This window comes from Chenopodium album, chromosome 27 (assembly GCF_948465745.1).
Source record: "Chenopodium album chromosome 27, dcCheAlbu1.1, whole genome shotgun sequence".
NCBI lineage: Eukaryota > Viridiplantae > Streptophyta > Magnoliopsida > Caryophyllales > Amaranthaceae > Chenopodium > Chenopodium album.
Genome location: NC_137860.1, coordinates 1,527,654 through 1,539,508, shown reverse-complemented (window position 1 = coordinate 1,539,508; position 11,855 = coordinate 1,527,654). Strand labels below are relative to the sequence as shown.

Genomic DNA, 11,855 nt, shown 5'->3' with positions numbered 1-11,855 from the left:
ATGACTCCAAGTGGTTTAAAACCATGAAATCTGAAATAGATTCTAAGTCTGTAAGCAAGTGTATGACACTTGAATAATTTGCTTATATTGGGTGAAACCCATTGTAAGCAAAGCAGACAAGAAAGAAAAATGTTTTCTAACTAAAGCAAAAACTTGTTAAAGGATTCAACTAATTCATAGTATGACTATGATTACGATGAAACCTTTACATGTTGCAAAGATCTATTAAAGATATTTTAGTGATTTCTACCTTATGAGATTTGGTAGATGGATTTCAAAACACTTTCTTGAAATTGTTCATGAAATAAGATTTGTATATGATACAATCAAAAGTTTGGAGATCCAATAATCCTAGGGATGCCTAAAAGATCCATAATGGATTGAAGTTAGCATCAGGGAGTTAATGTTCTTAATTTTGTGAGTTAATCAAATCGTTTGATGTTCTTGTAAAATAAAGAAAAGGTCTTGTGTGTACAAGATGTTTAGTGGGAGCTATGAAGTCTTCCTGGTCTAGTACAAAGAGCGATTATTTGTTGTTGAATAGTCAAGTAATGGTTAATGCATTTTGTATGAAAATCTTGAAGAAGTAGATGAGTACATTTGGGATTCAAGATCTATATAGATAGGTCTCGAAGGATGTTTGAGTTTTGGTTAAGAAGCTTATATTGATAAGATTCTTATAAGGTTCAACATTATATTGAAAAGAGTTTCAATCCCTTGTGACATGGCACGTTGCTTAATGATTCAATACCTTGAGAAAGGATTGATGAAACTAAGACTTTGAGTGATGATCCTTATGCAATTTGCGAAGGATGCATCATGCATACCATGGACTATACTCGTCTATTTGATTCACGTGTTTTAAGAACAAGTGATGATAGATTTCAATCGAAATCCAATGTAACGTTGGAATACAAATTAGAAATTCCAAAGTTCCTTGCGAAAGGGCGAAGGAAAATTCTTAGTGTATGGAGATGAAAATGATTATAAGATTTAGAAATTGCAAAATTCATGTTTATGAGAATGTCTCATGAACTTTACTTTCTAAACCCCTTCCATGACCAAGGTATGAGAGTCATACTAATAAGGTTTTTGGATTGAAGCAAGTTATGTAATTTTAGTTGTGTATGTTTTGAGAAAGCATATTACAAATGTAAATACATTAGCTTGCAGAATTATGTTTATCAATTGAAACAAAGTTTCAATCTTATTTAATCGTGGTTTCAAGATTAAATAAAATGTCCAAAATAATTATGAATTGATGGGCTCACTAGGTTGATGACCTTTTGAATGAAACCCCACAGGTGAACTAAATTCATATATTATTTAAGTTCCTAGTTCGGAATCATTAAAGTGGACATAGATGATTTCCAATAATGGACTAGCATGTTAAGATTGATTGGATAGCGCAGTTTCATGGGCTATAGGAGCGTAGTGATGCTCGGTCAATCACATGGATATGCATGAATGATGCATGATCGAACTATAGACCTACTTTGAAGTTCAAGTATAGAACTTCCGGATATATTAGTGGATTCCTTTGAAATGAGTGGAACACTGATTCTATTCAATGATTGTTTTGACTGTGGTACATTCAAACGTCTTGCCGTAAATGGGGATTATAAAGGATGTTTCCCGGTCACTTCATGAATTGAGTGGGAGCTTTGGTTGCCATAAGATTGGATTGAGTCTACCTATTTAATTAGGAATGTGTCTTGGCCCCTTGAAGAGGGAGAATTCAGAAAATGCATGGCCGTGCTCAAATGGATTACATTGTAACCATTTGTTTTGTAATTCTAACTCAGATTTCAAGAAAAGATTTGTAGATTAATATGATCACGACATAAGATGCAATCATATTATCAAATCGACACACATTGACTTAAGGAATTTGAATATTGCGCACTTGTCTCAGACAAGCGGGAGATTGAAGGAGTTATGTCTTCGATAAGTGCAATTACTAGATATATCAAGGATCACTATTATGGAGATAATAAGTTCATTCTATTGGGGCGTCATCCTCTGTTGCTAGACTATGAGAGATGATCTTTGGGCTAGTCAAATAGCCCAAAGCCCTTTATAATGGATCCTATATTGGTCACACAACAAGGGTCTTGGGTTAAGCAAGCAAGAGGCCCATTAATGGGCCTCATGAGCAATTAACTAATCATGAATTGGATTGGGCTAGCATAGTTAGATTGGAATTAGGTTTTGGGCTTTTGACATGGGCTCTTATTTAGAGATGAGATCTATAAATAAGATCCATGCCTAGGGTTTGTAAGAAGTAGTCATAATTCACACACTGTGAATTTTGACATCAATGCAACCAATCCCAAAACCTTAATCCTCTCTCCAACTCACGGCCCTCATCCTCCCCTCACGTCCGTACGGCCGGCCACCCCTTGGTGGCGCGTGTGGTGGTTATCGTGGTGGTTGTTGGTTAGTATGTCTCTCCTCTCTGTTGAAGGTTGATTGAAGCGTTCAGTCACGACTAACTAGCATTAGTGGAGGTCTTAATCTGTGCCCGTGGACCAAGTAGAGGAATCACGCTTGGGGTTCTTTATCTCCCTTTGTTCTTGCTCGATCGCACGTGGAATCACGCTTCAAAGGTACAATTATTTGTGCTTTATGTGTTATGCATTAGATCCTTGGATTAGGTACTATATGAATATGATTCATGTTTATTTCCGCTGCGTAGTACCTATAAAACCCTACAGTCGTTACTATTTCCTTAACTGGCTGGACCTTGTTGGATATCATATATTCAACACCACTCTGCCAAACTCTGTTGTATGAACTATTTAAAATTGAATAAATCTACTAACCTTTGGTTAAAAAAAAGTGCAGTATCCTATAACTTGAGCCTACAACTAAAAGATTCAAGAACAAATTCTAAAGCATGTAGCAAGCAGGGGACATACTAATGGATTAAAGATCTAATCGTAAAGATGCAATAAACATACCAAATTAAATCTCTATTTTTGCAATCTCTTTCTTTTTCACATGAAGTACTTCAAACGCTGCTTACAACTACACAACAAATAACGAAATTATAGGTTATATACAACAAAACCCCCCCAAAAAACGACTAAAAGCTCTTCAACTAGATGAAATTGAAGGGGAAAACAAAAAAACAAATCAGGTTGGTACTCAACTTTCTGGAAAAGGGTTCTAATTATTCCAATAAACATAGCGAAATTCAATATATAAGGTTGAATAAATCGATTGGCAAATAGAATGACTCATTGAGTTATTAGGCAAATTGAAAGGTTAAATCTAACAAAAACTAAAATAATCATGCGAAAAATCTTACCAGATGAATCTTTATTCCAGTAAATCATATGGGTTGACAGGATTGATTGAAAGTCACGAATTGAACTGCTGAACGAAGTAATTAATCATAAAAATTCAGGAAAAAGAGTAATGATTTAAATAATCAGGGTTCTTTAAGCAAAGAGTATGAGTTTAATTAGATTGATATGTGGATGGATTGAAACTCACAAATTGAATTGAAGATTGAAGAATCGAGCGCAAAAATTGGGGTAATTTGATTATGCTCAATAGTGAGAGGTTAGGGGTTGAGGAAGACTCCAATAGTGGGATATTGGGAATAGTGAGAGTTTTGAAATGATTCACTTCATGAAAATTTAACACAGCATATGACTATTTCAGCAATTTCATAGTGTGTGTCTACCTAAGCGCTTAATAGACTGTATTTGTGGTAGTGTGAGACATCAAATATAATACATAAATGATTATAACTCACCATAACCCATCTAGTGAGAGCTCAATCTTTCCTTGTTCCACTCCATTCAAATTTTGTAGTGCCATATCATCCTCAACAGCAACATTGGCTAATTTAAATGGAGGGATTTCCAATCATGTATACATAATATTTGTGTCACCATATGTCAACAAAAATAATCAAACAGCATAGTAAAATACAGTAAGAGAAACAACATTACAATTTAAATCTCATCAATAGTAGATGCAAAAAACTACAGTAATTACCAACATTGCCTAATTTGCAACGTTTAAAAGCAAAGTATATAGTAAATCATACAGAAATTGAAAAAAATTAGGGCTTTTTGCATATTAAATCATGTTTGAATGGTTTTACATTAATTTAGTTCAAAAATAAACCCAAAATTCGCAATTGGCAACCAGATTAAAATCAGTTCAATCCATTCGCAATAAACCAGATTAATATCAATTCAATCAATTCGCAACTCATTCAATTCGCAATTCAATCAATAATCAGACTAAAATCAGTTTGCAATTCGCAAACGAAACTTGTTAAAGTAAAAAATTGGACGAAAACTCAATGATAACCCTAAATCGCCATTAGCAAATTGCAATATGAGAAAGATGGAATGGACGGTAGGAAGGGGAAGCATGCGTAACTAACCTGGGAGGAGATATGGTGGCATGGCGGCGACAGATGAATATAACGACGACGGTTAGATTTTTTCTGAATTGAACTTGGCCTTCGGTTTTTTTTTTTTTTAGGAAGAAGAGTATGTCTGCAGGTTTCTTCGTGAATAAGGATTAAGGAGTGATAATTGGGTTTTTTACGGCAACATCTAAGGGTTTTTAATTTTAGTAAAAAAAATAAAATAAAAAACTAACTCATTATACTAAGGGTTTATATTTCCTTGTTTAATAAAAGGGGGTTTTTATTTTTTATTAACAATGGTAGCAACTACCATGTTAGTTGCAATAGTAGTAGCAAATTTTATTAAAAAAATTGTTTCAAAATTATTTACCGTAGCAACTAATCTTTAGTCGCAAAAAATTATAAGAGCGTCGCAGATTAGCGACCACATAGCAACTACTACAAAATTAGTTGCAAAAATTTGCGACTACTCGTTTTTTGCAGTCGCAAAATAACTTTTGCGACTAATTATTATAGTAGTCGCAAAAATTAGTTGCTAATTAGCGACCGCATAGCAACTACTGCAAAATCAGTTGCAAATTTTGTGACTGTTCGTCTTTTTCAGTCGCAAAAATTATTTTTGCGACTAATTATTATGGTAGTCGCAAAAATCAGTTGCTAATCCCCCTTTTTCTTGTAGTGCAATCTTACCGCGTCCCCAACACAAAGTTCAAGTTCCCCCTAATGGTAGTGTCTCATGACTCCTCGAAGGAGCCGGAAGAAAAATAGACAAAAGAAGGTTTAGAACACTCGACATATCAATGATAAGTACCCTCTCCATATGCTTGTGAACCAACTCCCTCCACCGTCTATGGCTTCAACTACTCTACTAACATTACAAGACTCAAGGATTACGGCACAAAGTTAAGGCATAGAGAAAACTAGAAGTGCTTTGCAATTAAAGTCAAGCTAAGATATATAGCACTAAGAGCAAACCTAAAGAGGTTTCTAACTTTGACCCAAATTACAAACTATGAATAAACTTGAAACAAAAACGCACCCCCAAGCTTGTTTAATCGCTAGGGTGGTGGCTATTCATCACTTCTTTTCTTTCTCATCATTTTTTTTTTTTTTGCCCAAATTTTTGTAAAATTGTGGTTTTTGGAGAGAGAATTTGATGTAGATTAGGAACTTGTGAATTTTGATAGAAGAAAGTTGAGATTTGATGATGAAAATGAAGAGAGAAGTTGGAGAATATGAGGTTTTTAGAGAGAGAATTAGATAGGAAGGAGGAGAGAGAGTATGAATGTTTGAATGAATGGTGAGGAATGAGGGGTAAAGTGATAAAAAGAGAGGAAAGATCCCCCCCCCTTTTTTTTTACCCGGACAGGTAGGAGCGGGCGTGCAGAGAGGTAGGAGCGCCCGCTCCTAAGCGAGATAAACTTCCTGCCCGATTTAAACCAGTTTGGAGCGGGCGTGCAGATAGGTAGGAGCGCCCGCTCCAAATCGAAATGGAGTTCCTGCCATATTCTGACCCAGCTAGGAGCGGGCGTGCAGGTGAGTTGGAGCGCCCGCTCCAAACTGAAGGTGACTTCCTGCCAAATTTGCTCGACATTTGGAGCGGGCGTGCATGTGAGTTGGAGCGCCCGCTCCTTATCGAAGTGGAGTTCCTGATATCTTTTACCCAGTTTGGAGCGGGCGTGCAGATAGGTAGGAGCGCCCGCTCCAAATCGAAATGGAGTTCCTGCATGTTTTGACCAAACTTGGAGCGGGCGTGCAGAGAGGTAGGAGCGCCCGCTCCTAGCTGAATTTGAGTTCCTGCTTGTTTTGCTTGACATTTGGAGCGGGCGTGCAGGGAGTATGGAGTGCCCGCTCCTACCAGTCTTGAAGCCTCCTATATAGATCATTGAGCTTGGAGCGGGCGTGCAGTTGTTTTGGAGCGCCCGCTCCTAGCTGTTGACAGCTTCCTGCTTTGTTTTCTTCGGCTCTTTTTGCTTCAAGTACCTATATCAAAACCACAAGAACAAAATTCAACAATATTGGCCAAAATCTGATATTCCCAACACTCATATTCTTTTCTTCTCTCATTCATTGTTTTATTTTTCACTCCTTTCATTTTCTTGACTCTCTTCTCTCTCTCTTTTTTTTTTTCTTTTTCTTTTTTTTTACTCGGGTTGCCTCCCGGAAGCGCTTCTTTAACGTCAATAGCTTGACGACCTCCACACTCAGGAGGTAAGATTACATTGAGTTGATTCTAAAACACCCACATGAGCACCCTCGTAGTAAAGCTTGAGGCGGCGATGCCCATTCACCTTGAAAGATCTCTTGCCGTCCATATCCCAAACTTCCACGGCTCCATGAGGAAACACTTCCTTGACGACAAAAGGTCCACTCCACCTTGATAAAAGTTTCCCGGGAAACAATTTCATCCTAGAGTTGTAGAGGAGTACCTTATCGCCCTTTTGAAATGCTTTCTTTTCAATGTTCCGGTCGTGGCAATCCTTAGTGCGATTCTTATAGTTGCTAGCACACTCATAGGCTTCCAACCTTAGCTCTTCAAGCTCATGCAAATCAAGCCATCTTTGCTCTCCCGCGCTAGCCTAGTCGAAATTAATCTTCTTGATCGCCCATTGGGTTCGGTGCTCAAGCTCCACCGGTAGATGACAAGATTTTCCATACACTAGCCGGTATGGAGTTGTGCCTATTGGGGTCTTGTACGCCGTTCTATAAGCCCATAGAGCGTCATCAAGCTTTTCCGACCAATCCTTCCTATTCTTAGCAACCGTCTTCTCGAGGATTAGCTTTATTTGACGGTTGGACACTTCCGCTTGTCCACTTGTTTGTGGATGATAGGTAAGGCCGAATCTTTGGTGGACCCCGTGCTTTCTTAGCATCTTTTGAAAAGCACTATGAAAAAAATGTGAACCATTGTCACTCACCACTGCCCTTGGAATACCGAATCTTGGAAATATGACTTTTTTGAACATCTTCATGACAACCTTGTGGTCATTAGTTGGGGAGGCAATGGCTTCCACCCATTTTGATACATAGTCAACCGCCACAAGGATGTATTGATTTCCATGAGAATTTGGGAATGGCCCCATGAAATCCATACCCCATACATCAAATACCTCAAGCTCAAGAATCGGTTGTTGGGGCATCTCATTGCGCTTGGATATGTTGCCGGTTCGTTGACACCGGTCACAAGTCTTTACAAATCCCCAAGCATCCTTGAAAATGTGAGGCCACCACAAACCGCTATGCAAGATTTTCAATGCAGTTTTGTTGGCTCCCATATGCCCTCCACATGGATCGGAATGGCACATCTTGAGCACTTCTTGCACTTGTTCATCCGGGACACACCTACGGAGCAAACCATCTACTCCTCGTTTGTAGAGAATGAGATCATCCCATACATAATGTCTTGCTTCTCTTTTTAGCTTCTTCTTTTGATTCTTGGAGAAATCGGGTGGACATTCTCCACAAGCCAAGTAGTTCACCAAGTCGGCGAACCAAGGAAGCTCCTTTTCATTCAAAATGTAAAGCACATCATCTCTCAATTCATCACATATAGGGATTTCATCATCGTTAGCTTGCACATTCTCTAGTCGGGAAAGATGGTCCGCAACCACATTCTCGGCCCCCTTTTTATCACGGATTTCAACATCAAATTTTTGGAGAGATAAGACCCACCGAAGAAGACGTGGCTTTGATTCTTTCTTTGCAATAAGGTACCTAATGGCTGCGTGATCGGTATAAACAATAGTTTTGGAACCAATAAGGTAGTTCCAAAACTTCTCAAAAGCATGAACCACGGCAAGAAACTCTTTCTCCGTTGTGGTGTAGTTCCGTTGAGCTTCATTCAAGGTCTTAGACATGTAGTAAATCACGTGAAGCTTCTTCTCTACCCTTTGCCCCAATACTCCTCCAATCGCAACATCACTTGCATCGCACATAAGTTCAAATGGCAAATCACATCTTGGCCCTTGCACAATTGGAGTTGAGATTAAAGCCTCCTTTAATTTGTTGAAAGCTTGGAGACACTTTTCATCAAAAATAAAGACGACATCCTTTTGAAGAAGAGCATTTAGGGGTCTAGCAATTTGTGAGAAATCCTTGATGAATCTTCTATAGAACCCGGCATGCCCCAAAAATGACCTTACTCCTCTCACATTGATTGGTGGCGGTAGCTTCTCTATCACTTCGACTTTGGCCTTGTCGACCTCAATCCCCTTGCTTGAAATCTTGTGACCAAGGACAATTCCCTCTTCCACCATAAAGTGGCATTTTTCCCAATTCAAAACCAAATTGACCTTCTCACATCTTGCCAAGCACTTGCCCAAGTTGGACAAACAATCCTCGAATGAAAGGCCCCCTACCGAGAAGTCATCCATGAAAACTTCCATTTCGGCTTCAAGCATGTCCCCAAAAATACTCATCATGCATCTTTGGAAGGTTGCCGGTGCGTTGCAAAGCCCAAAGGGCATTCTCCTATATGCAAAAGTTCCATAGGGACAAGTAAAAGTTGTTTTCTCTTGGTCATCCGGGTTTATAGGGATTTGAAAGAAACCCGAATAACCATCAAGAAAGCAATAATACTTGTGCTTGGTTAGTCTTTCAAGCATTTGGTCGATAAAAGGGAGAGGAAAATGATCCTTGTTGGTGGATGCATTTAGACGTCTATAGTCTATGCACATCCTCCAACCGGTCACCGTTCTAGTTGAAATGAGATCACCATTCTCATTTTCAACTACGGTCATTCCTCCCTTTTTAGGGACCACATGAACGGGGGAAACCCATCTAGAACTCGAAATGGGGAAGATGATGCCGGCATCAAGGAGTTTGGTGATTTCTTTCTTCACCACCTCCCCCATTTGAGGATTGAGTTTCCTTTGCCTCTCAATGGAAGGCTTAGCACCCTCCTCAAGTGTTATGTGGTGCATACATAAAGCGGGACTAATACCTTTGAGGTTATCTATGGTATAGCCTAAAGCACCTTGGTGGTCTCTCAAAACACCACATAACATTTGAGTTTGGCACTCATTCAAAGAAGAATTCACAATAACCGGAAAAGTTGAATTGGGGCCCAAAAACTCATACCTTAGGTGTGATGGTAGAGGTTTCAACTCTACCATTGGAACACCCTTACCTTCTCTTGAGGTAGCTACTTCTAATGCATCATGTGTTGTGATTCCCATGCACATTTGCTCATCGCTTGATTCCGTACTTCCTTCAAGCATCTCCTCATACAATGCCATCTCTTTGCTTTGGTCACTTATCTTTTCCTTATTCAAAAGGACATTCTCAAGGGCATCATTAGTAGTGAGCAAGTGCTCATGCATGGAAGTTACAATAGAATCAATAGTATCAATCATCATGCAATTATCAAGATTAGAGCTTGGATATTTCATGCTCTCATTCAAGTCAAATTCTATTACCTCATCTCCTACTTTTAGTGAAATTTTAGCACTTTTAACATCTATTAAAGCACCCGAAGTAGCAAGAAAAGGTCTTCCTAGAATTATTGGAATGTTAACATCTTCGTCCATCTCTAATACAACAAAATCCACCGGGATTAAAAACTTTCCTACCCTTAGAGGAACATCCTCTACCTTACCCTTTGGGAATTTAATAGAGCGATCGGCCAATTGTAGGGTGATGTTGGTGGGTAGAAGTTCACCTATCCCAAGTCTTTGGTATACCGAGTATGGCATTAGGTTAACACTAGCCCCTAGGTCACACAAAGCATTATCAATTTGCATCTTGTATATTGCACATGGGATAGAAAAGTTACCGGGGTCTTTCAACTTGGGTGGCATCTTGTTCATGATAATTGCACTACAATTCTCGGTGAGATTCACCGTTTCAACCAATTCACACTTTCTCCTTCCACTCAAAATGTCTTTTAAAAACCTAGCATAATTAGGCATTTGCTTGATAGCGTCGGTAAAAGGAATTGAAAGATGAATTTGCTTCAATGTCTCAAGAAACTTTCCAAATTGCACATCTAATTTGTTTCTAACAAATTTATGAGGATATGGTAGCCTTTGCAATTGTTTTGTTTCCCTCTCTTTTTCTCTTTTCTCTTGACTCTCTTTTTCAAAATCATTCTCTTTTTCACATTCATTTTCTTTCTCACATTCTTTTTCTCTTTCACTCTCTTGATTTTTCTCTTTTTCTTGCTCACAATCACTCTCAAGGGGAGGCTCACTCATGTTCACTCTCTCATTGCTTTTCTTAGGAACACTATCTTCCAATACCTTCCCACTCCTAGTAGATATGGCATTAACGGGCCTCTTAGGATCTAGTCCTTGGGGTGGAAGTTTGGAAGTGCTAGCCCCTTCCTTCAAAGCATTGGCCAATTGTGAAATTTGAGTTTCAAGCATTTTATTATGAGTCATTACTTCATTAAACTTCTTGTCACTCGTGGCCATGAAAGTGTTGAACATTTTGGCTTGACTTTCCATCATTTCCTCTAGATTAGACTTACTAGGTGATGCTTGGGCATAATAGTTATCTTGGGGAGCTCTATTACCTCTCACATTTGAATTGGAAGCATTTTGATTAGAAAAACCTCTATTGTTATTGTTGTTCCAATTATTCCTATTATTAGAGTTCCCCCCTTGGTGATATTGGCCTTGATTCCCATAATTCCCTTGATTATTATGGTTATGGTTACCATAACCACCTTGTTGGTTGTAGTTACCTTGGGGATTTTGGTCCCTTTGGTTCCTATTACCCCATTGGTTTTGGTTATGGTAATCATAATCATTTTCTCTTTGATTATAAGCATTTCCCCCTTGTTCCCTTCGATTAGGTGGTAAATATCTTTGATTGTCATTGCTATGTCTATTATCATAAGACAAAGCATTGACCTGTTCATTTTCATTATCATTACCCTCTTCATAATGGGATTGGGGTTGGGAATCATAATTACAAGAAGAGGTATCATGGTCATATGACCCACAATTTTCACAAAACAAACACCCATGTGGCATGTTATTAGATGTAGAAGGAGAAGAGTTAGAATTCATACCTCTCCCCTTAGATTGGGAGGGATGCTCTTGTTGTGAAGTGGAAGTCTCTAGCTTTGCCTTGATAGATGTCATCTCCTTGCCAAGATTGGCTATTTGAGATGTCAAATTATTGATGGCGTTGAGGTGATCGACGGAGTAGACCGCATTCCCTCCTTTGCTTAAAGACTCCCTCTCTCCTTCTTGCCAATCCATGTGGTGTCTCACCACATCCTCAATTATCTCGATGACTTGTTCCTCCGTTTTGTTCATAATCGGGCCACCCGCTCCCGCATCCAAGCTAGTCTTTCCTTGTGGGCTCAATCCCCCATAGAAAATTTGAAGCACTTAATATGATGGAATGCCATGATGAGGGCACTCCCTTTGATATTCTTTGTATCGTTCCCATGCCTCATATATGGTTTCACTAGCCCTTTGACGGAAGCCTTGGATCAAAGCCCTTGCTT

At 38.9% G+C, this 11,855-nt stretch overlaps 1 non-coding gene across 1 annotated transcript; it reads left to right on the top strand.

Moving 5' to 3' along the window:
* Positions 1 to 11,749: 11,749 nt before the first annotated feature.
* Positions 11,750 to 11,855, top strand: LOC145621643 (small nucleolar RNA R71). The gene has a single exon (XR_014108465.1). It is a non-coding gene; the product is annotated as a small nucleolar RNA R71 (small nucleolar RNA).